The following is a 16,049-nucleotide window of genomic DNA, read 5'->3' as shown; positions in this document are numbered from 1 at the left end:
TCATAACTACAGCTTCTCCAGATATTCCTTAAAGATTCTGGCCATCAAGTTCAAATATCACTGGTATATTGGTTAATCCAAATGACAATACGAGAACAGTACTTGGTTCTGAAAATTTATCTTTGATACATCCATAGGTTTAATCTTTAATTGGTGAAATACCAAGTCTTAAATCAGTCTTATAAAAGTACTTTGCTTCCTTCGTTTGATCAAACAAATCATTGGGTCAAGGTAACAGATACTTGCTTTTGATAGTAAACTTGTTGAGCTTTCGCTAGTCGACGTATAATCTCATTCTTCCATTTTCTTATTAACAATTAGTACTGGTGCACCTTATAGGATATGCTGGGTCTAATCGCTTCTTCTTCGAATATCTCTTACGTCTACTTTGCTAACTTCCTCATTTTAACTGGTGCCATTTTGGGTAAGGCCGTAGTCACTGTCTTCGTCTCAGGCGTTAAGTCAATCACGAGCTTCCTTTCTCTATCGGGAAGAAATGTTGATAACTCATCTAAAACATATCTTGAAACTCCTTAATTGCTATTAAATCTTCAAATTTTGTTTGCTTTTGACTTTTATGTATCCCATAGTCACCATAATGCTCATATCTTGATCATTATAATCATCATTACCAAATTTTTTACCTTCTTTCATCTTCTGAACCTCCTCACCTTCTCATTTGGCATCCTCAGAATTATCTTTTCGTCACGACGGTCTGTCTGGACATCACGCTTTAGTAGTCAATCCATTCCTTAGAATAATATCAAATCCTCTTATCTTCCATGATATCAATTATGCACAACTTATTTCCAGGAATCTCAATTTCACCATTGGTACTCACTTATTTAACAACTACACGTTCTTGACTTGCTAGTCCTTTAATCACAATCTTATCAATTCAACAGGGTATATCATCTTATCAACAAAACTTTGAGAGATAAACAATTAAGTTTCTCTCACATCTTTTAATACTTTAACACATAAGGTATTCACCCTAATCATCTATGTCATCACAGTTTCTCGTTCTTGGAGACGTATTCCTCATTGGAGTAGATTCCCTTGACTCTTAGTGCATCTCTGACTGGGCTAGTGATTTGCAATTTTCGTCATATGCCTTTGTTTGCTTTCCATGCATAAAATGTAGATGGAACTTCGTCCACTTAATTCAGGATACGTTGATTTCTGTTTGAAAACTTCTTGCAAAGAGCGATAGTACAACTGAGACGACTAGAAGGATTCAAAGTCCAACAAAAATAGAGTTGAAAAGAAAGGAGAAACAAGGATTTGAATATGAATGAGACAACCACATTGGTACTTAAGATGGCCAGTCTTTCATACCATATGGCATACAACACATGATTAGGTGGCGTCCCACCCGACTCTTCGTCATTCTGACAAAGTGTCTCACCATAACACTGTTTGTCCCAATCAGAAAGCAAAACTTTAGGGAAGCAAATCAATTTGAAAGGAATGGAATATCCTCCTTTTTCGATATCATAGAAAAGAGTTTATTTGAGAAAAGAAGTTCATACATTTTTAGGAATTGAGAAGGAATAAACGCTGTAATATTGAAAACTAGAACGATACCATTGGTCATCATCCACATTTCACTTGTATTCATCTTTCGAGCTTGTTCGATCATATCCCACTTGTGTCATATAACAACTTTAGAAAGTACGCTGAAATGCCTTCGCAAATTAAGCATTATGGTAGATTCCTACTTGTCACGTCTTGCGTCTTTAATATCGCACCCACACGGATAATAATTTAACAATTCGATCATAATGACATTCCTACCAAATAACTTCGAGTTTCCTCATTTTAATTTAGCATAACCACGAATCATTCAACATAACGATCTTTTTTTTATTAATAATACTCTTCTTTTAGGAATGTCTGGAAATCTTCCCAATCTCCTTCGATCACGCCCAGGCTCATCTTAAATCGATAAATTCTTTTAAACTTTAATGGTCTCTGCAACTTGCTGAATAATCACTCCGTACACGGATTCTGTTATTAACCTTGTCAAACAACATTTACACCTTACCGATAGGAATAATCAGCTTTTTCATAATCACGGGTTACTTTGTTCTCGGAATTAGCAATACTAAGTTTGAAACAACATCCTTCCAGGTGATCCGGGCTTTCTAACAAACAAGGAACTCAAGTAGTAACTTGACAACAATTGTTTAAAAATCATTTTATTCAAAAAGGGCTTTTAGAAATTTGTAAAGGAAAATCTTTTTCGAAAACTTGTTTAAAAAGTTTGGAAAATCACAAACCTGGTTGTCCTTACTATATGAGTTAGTTGTTGTCCTTCTGACCTATAACAAGGTACCAAATTAATGGAACGATCATATAAAGGTCCATTCACTTCAATCTACCTTCTCTCCTTTATTGGGTCCATTTGCCTTCCTTAATCGACGATCACTTCAAGTGTTGTTACATGTTATTATATTCGTAGCTTCACATTAAAATTTCCATACCGGAAATACTCCCGTTATCAACTTTGCAATCGTTAAGTGGAACAGACTATCCAATAATCAACAAATCTATTTCATAGAACCAAAATTTGCTCATATCACATCACATCACTACTTTACATATCGCATTTATCATCGCACCATCATTTAATTACACCAAAAATTCCAGATTTATACCTTTCTCCCTAACTCTTTCAAAATTCATCTAATTCATCTTATAATTATTCACGGGTGGCATAGTCACTAATGGCTTCTTTTAACCCAATAACAGCTATCCTCTGAAACACTTAAATCTTCTCTCTAAACTTCTTCTCACCTTTATTTATATCTCAAGCGCTCACCATTTACTGTAGCTCTCGAATCCATCCTCGTAGGTACAATCGCTTCATAGGACAAGCTCTAAACTGGGGGTATAGAACAGGATATAAGGTAAACTAAAAAGATACACTCACAGCCGAATGTCCAATAAAACAAGAATAAACATATGGAAATTCTTGAATAGGTAATCTCGCATCAAGAGGCGGAAAAATTAGCGTAGAATAGCTTGAAGAAGTGCAACCGTTATAATAGAAGGTAGTACCATTAATGCTGGTGGAGAAACAAGGTGCAAATCCAATCTGAAAGAAGATGACGATCCTTGAACGAGAAGCACCAAACGATCAGATGATATAGGGAAATCAGGATCTGCCATTGCCGTTGTCTGGAAATCACATCGCAAGCTAAGAATCCTGAATCGCAACACGAACCGTGCCGGAGACCTACTATGTAGTCGCACTCATCCTTACGACGTCTTAGCTTTGTATTTCCTAATCCTAATCCTCTACCCAATCCCGACAATCTAGGCTTGTTTCAGTGACTTAAAACCTGTAACTCTGATACCAACTTGTGGCACCCTCCAAACCCGGGTCAGAAGTTTGGGGTCCACAACACAAACACAATATATTAACCTGTATAAGAAATATTATTTATAATGACCCTACTTCATAAAACCACGGATCGCAACAGGTTAAAGTATGAAAACAAGCCACAACTGTAATTTATTACATCGTACCAAAACCCGACTGACTTAACTTACTATTGATAATAAAGTTTTTCTTACAATCGCACTCTCTTTCCACTGCACGAAGCTCCTGCTAGCTTGATCCAACTCAAACTGGAACCTTAGCCCGCATTTTGGACTGAGGAACTTCTCTATCAACCATATCCTTTTTAACTGTAAAATATATAAAAAGTTTCGCAAGAGTGAGCTAACTAGCTCAGCAAGTCACAATAACGATAACTGAGATTAAACAATGATCAAATGAGATGATTGAGAGGAATCAAGTTTCTTTTAACTAGTCATTAGAATTGGATATTCATTTAAAGTTTTAAAAACCAAGGTTAGGCTGCTGATCAGTCACGCACTAACCCCGAGCAAGCATACAACACTGCTCTAATTACTGGATCCAAGGCACACATTGGCCTAACTTGACCATTGGTATGGTATGACCACGAATCTGGTCCACATATATAAAAACTATCCAATCCTAAAGCAGTTCAATATGGTAAATAATATAATTCGATAAAACAAGATCATAATCAACGATGGTTAAACACTTGAATAAAAACGTAAGGAAACTCATGAATATCTCAAGGGTATTTCAGGGTATGTATAAGAAATGGTTTTCCATTTGTACAAGCATCAGGTATTAGTTCAGTAATGATTTTTCAAGGTATAGTTTTTTGATGTCATAAGGATTGGTTGGGATATAAAAGTTTCTGTGTTTTCAAACAATTTTCTTCCAGTGTTTGGTGTTTGGTAATTAAACATTTGGGGAGTAGTATCATATCTGTGTGGTTTGGTATTTGAGGTATCCATACGATTTAGTCCTTGGGATTTCCGAAATAGTGTATCAACAAAGGATGGTTTACAAAGCATAAGGCTTACGGCTCAAGATCAAGAAAGAATCAGGGTTCAAGGGTAAATAGTTTAAAGCACATGCATTATACAACAGGAGTTATGTTTATTAATATCAACATGTTACGAAACAGTTCGATAACACTGGTAATATATCTTGAAGAAAAGTTCAGAAATACTTGCCTTACAGGCTTTATAACTATTACTGATCAATTCTGAGCCGACTCTATCGCTCGGCTTTAACGTGCAAGTCACTAGATTCCATTGGATTTGACTTTGATACTCAAGTCTTTTGGTTGAAACTCTACTGAGCTCGTCGACTGACCACTAGGTTATCTTTAGTCCAACGTCCACTTTCAGGTTCCCGACTATAACCTACAGGATCGAAATACCCTATGTTAGACGTCTAGGTATGTTTGACATATCCTCGATACTAATTCTCACCCAACGATATTCAAACCCGACTCGTAATTATTCATATTAGAATAACACAGACAACAATTAGGGTTCACATTCTCGAAATCGATCCAGTGTTTATTTTTACAAAATACGTATACTCGTTATTTTACGAAATTAGGGTTACTGTGTTCTGGACAAAACATACAACACAACATACAATCAGGTTCTGTGTAAAATAAACATATATGTATTTACTTATACTCGCTCGAAGTTCCGATAATCCTCAGATACGCTCCCGTATTTACGTAATTCAGTTTCTGAAAATCGGGCAGTGTCTCCTTTGTTTATCGGACTACCCGTCGAAACATTAATCGACGTCAATTCAACAACAACAATCCAATTTAAAATACGATAACCAATCACAACTCGCAAATTCTAATCACCGATACAATTTAGTAATCACAACCAACTTATCCATCACGATTCAATATTTGCTAATTAACTATTTCGATCCAGAATAAAAACACAATACGACTTTTATTTATTAAAAAAATATTAGGACTCAGAATCGTGTCATCACCGTCCACCGTTGACTCACCGAAGTTCATCGTCAACGGCGGTAAAATTATGGGTACCCGATAAATTTTGGGTTTCCAACGTAATTTCACCGATTACAAAATAAATTCCCGCACGAATTATAATATCACGAAATCAGTCAACAATATTCCTGCATAGAACAACGAGAATTTTAAAACAATTGAACCAAGCACAAACAGGAACCAACAACACAGAACCTTCCTGCACGCGCTCACGCGCCAAAAAAACCGAAAGGAAAAGAACGCAACAGCGAATCACCAGAGACGGAAACGGAAGCCAGAAATCCAGCCACCACCGACATACACTAACACACACAGCAACACACACTTAATCACACACCTATATACCGAATATACATATGTATATATATATATAAAACGGGAGTAACAGGATGCCAAGCCGGAGGTAATTAACCGGAAACGAACCGGAATTTAAAGGAACAAGACGGCAACGCAACGCCGATGAACAGCCGGACTAACGAAGCGGTGAAATCGCCGGAAAGCGGAGCACCAAAAAAAAGGAAATCGCCAGAAAGCGAGAAACAGAGGGGAGGGGATGTGAGAGATTAACCGGTGAGAGAGAGAAATGAGGTCGAGAGAGATGAGACGAGAGGAGAGTGAGGAAGAGGATTGCTTATGTTGTCCTGTTTCTTTCTCTTTTTTTTTATTTTATTTCTCAGCTGTACAAAGCAATACAGTACACCTGATAGTACAATTAGTAGTACAATTCTTGTTATTCAAACGCGTATTATTGGATAATTATGAAAATTCTGAGACGCGGTTTATCTCGAAATTCGAATTTAACGGACCGAGGTGCACGTAAAATAACTTCAGAAAATTATGAAAATTGCCTTAAAAGGTTACAAATATCCCGAAGTTTATAAAAACATAAATTTTGTAATTTTAAAACAATTTCTAATATACACTTTATGCCCACTTTTATCAATTAAACGAATCGACGCGCGGGTAAAATTAATCCCAAAAATTCCCAAAACAATTTTAAAATTCCTGGAATATTCCCAACTTAAATAAATATGAATTTCATAATTTTTGAAGAGTTCTTGAATTAAATATGGATTTTACAAATAAAAGCATTCAGAAAATCATTTAAAGATAAATAATTAATAAAATATTGATTTCTCAATTTTATAAAATCCTAAAAATAATTATTGAAATTATAAAATCATAAAAACAATTTTAGAGACACTTCAAATATTTATACAAATAAAGTTGCATTAAATCCACTTTAAAAGTGGAACAATTCAATACAATTCCTTAATTAATTATGCGAACAACCCAGTACATCATAAATCACACCTAGATAATAATCAAACAACACATGGCGGTCAAAACTAATACACATATTTTATTTAATAATTTCCATAATAATCACATATTTAAATAATTCGAAAATACACGGGTCGTTATATGAAGCCTGTATTGTCACAAGTAAGAATGACAATAAAGTGGTTCTAACTGGAGTTAGAAAAAGGGAATGTGTACTTAGCTGACTTCAACTCTACAGATGCAGAATCTATTACTTGTCTTCTCAGCAAAGCAAGTTCAGTTGAAAGTTGGCTATGGCACAAGAAGCTGTCCCACTTGAATTTCAAGACAATGAATGATCTAGTCAAAAAGGACTTAGTTAGAGGAATGCCTCTAGTAGAATTCACAAGGGATGGACTGTGTGATGCTTGTCAGAAAGGAAAGCAAAAGAAAGTATCATTCAGTAAGAAGCTTGAATCTGCAATTGATGAACCATTACAACTGCTACACATGGATCTTTTTGGACCAGTCAATGTATTGTCAATTTCAAGGAAAAAATATTGCCTAGTGATTGTAGATGATTTCTCAAAGTTTTCATGAGTTTATTTTCTTGGATCAAAGGATGAAGCTAGTGAAATCATTATCAATCATATCAAGCAAGTCAACAATCATCCTGATTTCAAAGTAAGGAATATTAGGAGTGACAATTGAACTGAGTTCAAGAATTCAACCATGAAGTTGTTCTGTGAAGAAAATGGGATCATGCATGAGTTCTCAGCTCCAAGGACCCCACAACAAAATGGTGTGGTGGAAAGGAAGAACAGATCACTAATTGAAGCTGCAAGGACAATGCTTGAAGAGTCAAAACTCCCAATTACTTTTGGGCTGAGTCTGTTAACTGTGCATGTTACACTCAGAATATTTCTCTAATCAATCAGGAAAAAGGCATGACTCCCTATCAATTATTCAAGAGAAGAAAACCAACTTTAAACTTTCTGCATGTCTTTAGTTGCAAATGTTACATCTTAAGGAATCAATCTGATCATACAGGGAAGTTTGATGTAAAGGCTGATGAAGGAATATTTGTTGGTTATTCTGCTGGAAAATCATATAGGGTCTACAATCTAAGAACCAACGTTGTCATGAAATCTGTGCATGTTGTGTTTGATGATAAAAAGATTGATGGACTAACAGATGAGGGACATCATGAAGGACTCAAATTTGACAATATTGAGATATATTGTGATGATAGTGAAGATGAGAATGATGAAGAAGGCATCTCAAGAAGAATTCAAAATCTGCCTTTGGATAATGCACAGAATGCTGCATCCGTTGAAAGTCATAATTCAGCTTCCGTTGAAAGAAGCAATGCAGCATCCGTTGAAAGACAAAGTGCATCATCCGTTGAAGTTCATAATGAAGCATCCGTTGATCACAGTCTGTCAACGGATAATCAATTCACTTCATCAGTTGATAGAGCTCCCAATTCCTTTCAAAGGATCAGCAACTCAGGGGGAGTTTCTACCAATCAACATTCTATCTCACATCATGACAATACTGAGGCAACCTCATCTAGAGCTAATCTACCACCTCAAAGGAAATGGACCAAGAATCACCCTTTTGAACTGATCATTGGTGATGCTACATCTAAAGTGCAAACTAGAAGGGCTACTCAAGATGAATGTCTGTATAGTAGCTTTCTATCACAAGAGGAACCTAAGAGAGTGGAAGAAGCTCTATTGGATCCAAATTGGATTTTAGCAATGCAAGAGGAGCTAAACTAATTTGAGAGGAACAAAGTATGGAAGCTGGTACCCAAGCCAAAGAACAAGAGTTCTATTGACACAAAATGGGTATTCAGAAACAAGATGGATGAAAATGGCATTGTCATAAGGAATAAAGCCAGATTGGTTGCTAAAGGCTATTCTCAACAAGAGGGAATAAATTTTGATGAAACATTTGCTCCAGTTGCCAGACTTGAGGCCATCAGAATCTTTCTAGCCTATGCAGCCCATGCCAATTTCAAAGTCTATCAAATGGATGTCAAGAGTGCATTTCTAAATGGGGAATTGGAGGAAGAAGTTTATGTAAGCCAACCTCCAGGATTTGAAGATCCAAACTTTCCAGACTATGTGTATTATCTGTTGAAGGCACTCTATGGACTAAAGCAAGCACCTAGAGCCTGGTATGAGACTTTATCAAAATTTCTTCTAGATAATCACTTCACAAGAGGTACTGTTGACAAAACTCTTTTCTTTAGAAATGTTAATGGCTCTACAATACTTGTTCAAATTTATGTAGATGATATTATATTTGGATCTACAGATGATAAGCTTTGCAAAAAGTTTGCTAAGTTAATGCAAAGTAAATATGAAATGAGCATGATGGGAGAGCTAACTTATTTTCTTGGTTTACAAGTTAAACAAGTTAGTGGTGGAAATTTCATTAGTCAAACTAAATATATTTATGATCTTTTAAAGAAGTTTGACTTAATGGACTGTTCATCTGCAAAAACTCCCATGGCCACTGCCACCAAGCTTGAATTAAACAAGGCTGAAAAGTCTGTGGACATTTCAAGTTATAGAGGCATGGTTGGCTCACTTTTATATTTAACTGCTAGTAGACCTGATATAATGTTTTCTACATGTCTCTGTGCTAGATTTCAAGCTGACCCTAAAGAATCTCACTTAGTGGCTATTAAAAGAATCTTCAGATATCTCAAAGGGACTCCAAATCTAGGAATTTGGTACCCTAGAGAGTCTGGTTTTGATCTAATTGGCTACTCAGATGCAGATTATGCAAGCTGCAAAATAGACAGGAAAAGCACAACTGGCACCTATCAATTTCTAGGGAACAAGCTTGTGTCATGGTTCAGCAAGAAGCAAAATTCTATTTCTATATCAACAGCTGAAGCTGAGTACATTGCTGCTGGTAGTTGCTATGCACAGATATTATGGATGAGGAATCAACTATTTGACTATGGACTAACTGTTGACAAAATTCTTATATTCTGTGACAACACAAGTGCCATTGCCATTACTGAAAATCCAGTGCAGCACTCAAGAACCAAGCACATTGACATCAAGTACCACTTCATTAGGGAACATGTGATGAAAGGTACAGTGAAACTTCATTTTGTTCCAAGTGAAAAGAAGATTGTAGACATATTTACCAAGCCACTTGATGAATCAACATTCACAAGATTAGTAAGTGAGCTAGGTGTAACACCCCCAAATCCGGGGTCGGGGATTCGGGTTGTCACGAGTTCCATATCCCTTAACAACACTTAATCTTAACAATCAACCAATTACTGCGTACTGTGACCCCACAATATACACACACACACCGCAAGTTATAGTTTCAGAGATGAATACCTAAAAAATAACACAAGTCATTTTATTCCACATAATAAGCCATTACACCTCAAGAAGGTCTTGAATAAATTTACATTTCTTTGTCATTATTACAATTCATATTATACATAAGTCTGGTTCATCAATAGTTGAAAACCTAGCCTATTGGTAGCTCCTACCTCAGCTACGGCGACATCAACGCTTCCAGAAAACTACGGAACATTTACTAACCGCTTGCGAATTGGAAACTTGGTCTTGTTCATCTTGTCTATCTGATGTTGTGTGATGAAAGAAGAAAGCAAGGGTGAGCAACAAGCCCACCAAAATAATATGTATAATGATTTACAATATATGAGCATTCTCATAGTACTCATGAAAGTCTTGGTCAAAAAGAAATGAACCAAGTTTGATATCTTACCGCGACCAAGTCACAAAATATTCAGTATATATGTACATATATACTTTTCACAATCTTTGAAATCCTCTGACATGTATAATATACACAGAGTTCCCGTTTATAACTGTATAAAATATCGTTGCAAGGTGATCTCATATATCTAACCTTGTCTCAACGTTTTTCCGAAAATCTTTGACATGCACAAGATAATCATTTGCTAGATATAAGTTTAAAAGATGAAGTTACAAGATACTCCAATATACTTATATCCGAATACTACTTGAACTACCACCGTTCAAGTTATAATCAGTTTCAAAAGTTCATCACCCAGATGAGACTACAAGATAAGACTTGAATAGATTCAATCCTTGAAATATCATTATAAATAATGAAGTTACGAGATACTTCATTAAGTCCGGATATATATATACACCTATATATATACATTTCATACACTCCTTGAAAACCTCTGTTATGAAAATTATAAACACAGTTGCAATATCCAATGAATTTTGGAAAGGAGAAAACCTTGGCATAAACCTGATATCTTGCTGATCAGGCAAAGATACCAATAAGTAACCTTTTATACTAGTAGATGGATGAATCCCCCACCGGTCATCACCCTGGCCACATAAGGACCTTGTGCTGGACCGCCACCCGGCCTCTTACGCGTTGATGGACTGCCACCCAGCCACTTACACTTTCATGGACGCCCACTGAGCCCATGTTGTTTATGCCGACTCAATAGATGGACTTACTTCCCGAACGTTGGGTTAGTAATTAATTCATTTATCAAAACAGCAACCTCGTTGCGAATGTAAAATACACCACTGAGCCGGATCCCTCAAGTTTTGAGCGAGTATTTAAATCCCCTTCGAAAGGAAGATCTTAACTATAAAAATGAGTTTTGGGATCCGCTCTAACTTTTAAAATCATTTTGAAGACTCGAAAACATTTTTAAGAATGTTTGGAGTAATGCTGATTTAATAAAGTAAATCAGTCCCGATATATTAGAAAATATCTGAATATTATCATTTAAATAATATTCCCATAAGGATAATCCTTATAAAAATAATCGAATTAGAAGTGTTAAAACTCATACTTGAAATGAATATTAAATAACCAAAGATATACTTATACGAAAGTACTATCTTTATTTGAATAATCAAAAGTAAGTATGATTATCGAAACATTATTCTTTAACAAAATAAAGAATAATATTTAATAAAATAAGCGGTGTCATAAGCCCTCGAATGAATATTAAAAATAATATTCATTAATAAAATAAACGGAGTCATAAGTCCTCGAATGAATATTCAAATTAATATTCATTAAATAATATAAACTGAGTCATGAGTCCTCGAATGAATATTCAAGTAATATTCATTAAATAATATAAAGTTATCGAATAAACCTTATTCGATTAATAGTTTTAAAAACTATTCATATATATATATATATATTATACTCGGGAGCCTCGCCTCCCGGTTTTTAGAAAAAGTTCACCTTTTAATCCCCTATACTAAGGGTATACTCAAATACCGCTTATCTCTAGCATATGTATTATGCAACTAATAAGCATTTGAACCAACAGATACATAAATCAAGAATACGAAACAGGCATGCATATATACCATATCACATGCTACAATATATCGCAAGAATTTGCTAATAACAAATATGCATTTATCACAAGATCATGCATATACACATATACATCACAACAACAGTTATACGGGTAGAAAACTTGCCTGAGTGCTCCCGGATAGACTTAAGCTTAGAGTGGGTCCGATAACCTATGAACAACAACATAAGTCGAAATTAAACCCCGTTCGCTTAAGAAACTAGACTTTAACCATTTAGAGTCCTAACGTTCGCTTTCGCGCTTAACGATTTACTTAAGTCGCTCGAGTACCCTCGGCTCCACAATTTTTAATAAATTAACCATTAAGGGTTTTAAAGAGATTCTTTCGCGGGTACCTTACCAACTACCTAATCCACTTAACATAATTGTTTCATACCCCAATTAGTCATTGAAAGTCCTTAACCAAGGTTTCAAAGTAAGGCGAGGGGTAATGGTTCGGTCGCGAAATGTCGTTACTTAAAACGGTCATTTCTCCTAAACCGTTCATCGGATTCAAACGAACCACATATCAAAATGAAGCTCGTAACATGAACTATCTAATCATGGAAATGGTCAAAACCTAACAGTGAGTTCAAGGGTTCTGATGTTAAGAACAAAAACAGTCTACGGTAAATCGGGCATTACGACGGCTATGTTTACGCGATTACCCAAATTTATACCACTCCAAATCAACCCACAATCAACCCACAATCAACATCACAACCAAACTCCATCCATACTTCACCATAACAGCCCCAAAAACTCAATATTATCAACTTATACTACTTCCCAATCATGAACTAAAAGCTTACTTAAGTTCTTTAACTAATTATCAAGATTTACAACTCCAAAAACACCACAAAACCAACTAATCTCTACATACACAACAATCAAGCCTCTCATGAACTATAATACTCATATTATGTTCTTAACATTCAATAACAAAGCTAGGTTAAGAGATTATACCTTCCTTGTGAGTGGGAGTAACTAATTAGCTTGGAATCACCCTTGAAAGTCCTTATCCAAGCTTAATCTAAACAAAAATTCAAGAACAAAAATTTAAGTTCTTGAAAAACACTATTCACCCTCTTCTTCCATGATTTTTAGGAAGAGATTGTGAATGAATTTGAAGCTCAAACTTATAGGATAGCTATATCTATGCATAAGGAGTATTAGATAATTACCTCACTAATTAACAAGGCTTGGATCTTAGATTTTGAATTTTCCTTCTTGAAATAATGCAAAAGGCCGAGAGCTTTGCTTGCAAAAAGGGGAAGTCAACTTGTGTTTTGGTGAAATGAATTGTTGGTTGGTTGTTTTTGGCTTTTGTTTTGATTTATTACTTTTAACCATGGTAACTTTTGTGTGGTTCTTAATCAACCAACAACACACTTTGCTTTAGTCATGCTTATGTCACCTTGTTATGTCATCCTCCCCCACTTGTCCTCCTCTTATTGGTTTGATGACATCATCCTCACTAACCTCTTTGATTAGCTTCTAATTACTTGGCTAATGACCGCTGATCTGTTATACGGTTCGCTTAACTTTCATTTTCGTTTATCGTTTGAGGGATCATACCCGGGATCTTATTACTTGGGTTCCCTTAACCTTTCTCAATACATTATATTCCTTTTATGATCCTCTCTTATAATCCTTGAATTTAAATCCTTTTTATCCTGTTACCTTATACTCAATTCTTTCGGTATCTGGTGGATTTTCGGGAAAAAATCAAAGTGTTCGAATTTGGATTCTGACGATCTTTTCATACACTTATATACCATATAGTGTACTAATAAGATCTCAGAAGATCAATAAAAGAACCCCTACATAGTGTGGTATGAAAAGTTTTCTTATTCAGCATAATCAGCAAAAAGCACTATTCATAAGGGTTTCAAAAATTCCAAAAAAATTGGGGTTATTACAGTCTCCCCTCCTTAAAAGGATTCCGTCCCGGAATCAGATAGAAAATGAATAGGGATACTTTCTTAGAATTGCACTTTCTAACTCTCAAGTAAATTTTCCCACATTGTGGTTCTTCCATCAAACTCTAAATAGTTTGATAACCCTACTCCCAAGCACTTGTTCCTTTTCACTCTAAAACCCTTCCTGGTTGCTCCATATAGGTTACGTCGGGTTGCATGTCTATGCGCTCATATGCCCCTATTTATCTGGCATCCGAATTACACTTCCTTAACATTGATATGTGGAACACGTTATGAACTTGCTACAGGTTCGGGGGTAGGGCTAGCTCGTATGCTAACTTCCCAATATGTTTTTTGTATATCCAAGGGTCCGACAAATTGCGGACTTAGCTTTCCTTTCTTTCCGAACCTCATCAATCCTTTCCAAGGGTTTCCAAGGGGATACCTTTAAAAACACTAGGTCCCCTACTTCCTATTCTTTGTCCTTTCATGTCAAATCAACATACTTCTTATGTCCATCTTGGGCTACTACCAGCAGTCCTCTGATTAGATCTATGATATCCTTGGTCCTTTGGACTACTGCGGGTCCGAGCATCTTGTGCTCTACAACTTCATCCTATCATAAGGGAGATCGACATTGTCTTCCCTCAAGGATCTCATATGGCGACATCTCGATAATGACATGATCTATTGTCGTGAGAAAACTCAATCCGTGTTAAGTGATCATTCCAAATTCTTTCAAGTCTATTGCACAGACTCTCATCATAGCTTTTAGCATTATAGCTCTTGCTTCTCAATACCCATTCTTTTCCAATTCGTAATCGCTACTATCTTCCGTTCCTAATATTATACTGGTTACACCTTTGCTCGTTAGCATTCTATAACCTTTTAATAACCACGTCAACCTTAGTATCACGAATGTGTTTCCATTCTGAATACCACCATAACTTTACTACTCCTTTTTCAGCTGTTTCCATTTTCCAAAATTTGATCAATCATAGAGAAGTAAAGGAATTTGTTGAGAGATCACTATGATCATGAACACTTGTTACATTGCATAGTTAGTACAGAAGGTGGCCAGCCTTTAGTACTTGACAAGCAATTAAACAACATGTGGTATCCTACTAGGCTTCTATCACACAGATAGATAGTCATTCGGCAATACCTCCCCTTCTGGAAGGGTTGTTCTTCTCAGCTTATACAAAATGAAAAGGAGAGAAAAGAACGAAATGAAGAGAATTGTGTATATGAATTAAAATATACTGCCACAAAATATCTGGCTTGGAACCTACCTCTGAACTATAGAGGTTTGTCATAGGAGAACAAAACATATGTGTATATATATCAAGTATTATCGCATCGCATTTCACATGCTTAAATATTTTTACTATTCCGTCCATCATTCTATGGACCCATGCTCTTCCTCGAGCTTATACTCAATCACCTTTGAAACTCCCTTGACATCGAAAATAGAATCTGGAATCTCATTTTATACATCATCGTTACTAGAATTCTATGCTTGCACCACAACCTTCCTCGTATAGTAATACGACTCTCTATTGATAAGAAGGAATAAGTATTCAATAGGTAGATAATCTACTTAATTAGTCTATCAATTGATAACTTATACATCAACACGACGCGATTAGTGGTACTCAATCTCAACATTCATTCCAATACAACTCTCACGGTTGTAATCAGCTCATTACTCGCAGAATCATTGCTGCATTACTATGGTCCACCACTGACCTACTGCCGTCATTCACTTTCTATGAAATCTTAATATCTAACCACACGGAGTCCATACATGTAGTATAGAATTCTTCTAAGGAGTTAACATAATCACCATTCATAATTCATGAAGAACACTCATGATCCTGACATACATACATGACATGAAGCATATAAAATTGCAGAAGAGCTTCAATCAAAGCACCGATACCAGGTTAATACCATTCTTAATCATATACCTTCAATAGAAGACTTAACTCGAAGGTTTGTTTAGTCCTTTTTGAAACATGGTCCTGGATTATTCTCAGGATAGTTCCTTCTAAGATAGATAGCCCGCTCATGGCAATTTTTATGAATTAAACCTTTACCAAACTACTATTA

Source organism: Apium graveolens, chromosome 5 (genome assembly GCF_009905375.1).
Source record: "Apium graveolens cultivar Ventura chromosome 5, ASM990537v1, whole genome shotgun sequence".
NCBI lineage: Eukaryota > Viridiplantae > Streptophyta > Magnoliopsida > Apiales > Apiaceae > Apium > Apium graveolens.
The sequence above is the reverse complement of the archived record's forward strand: the minus strand, read 5'-3'. Positions refer to the sequence as shown.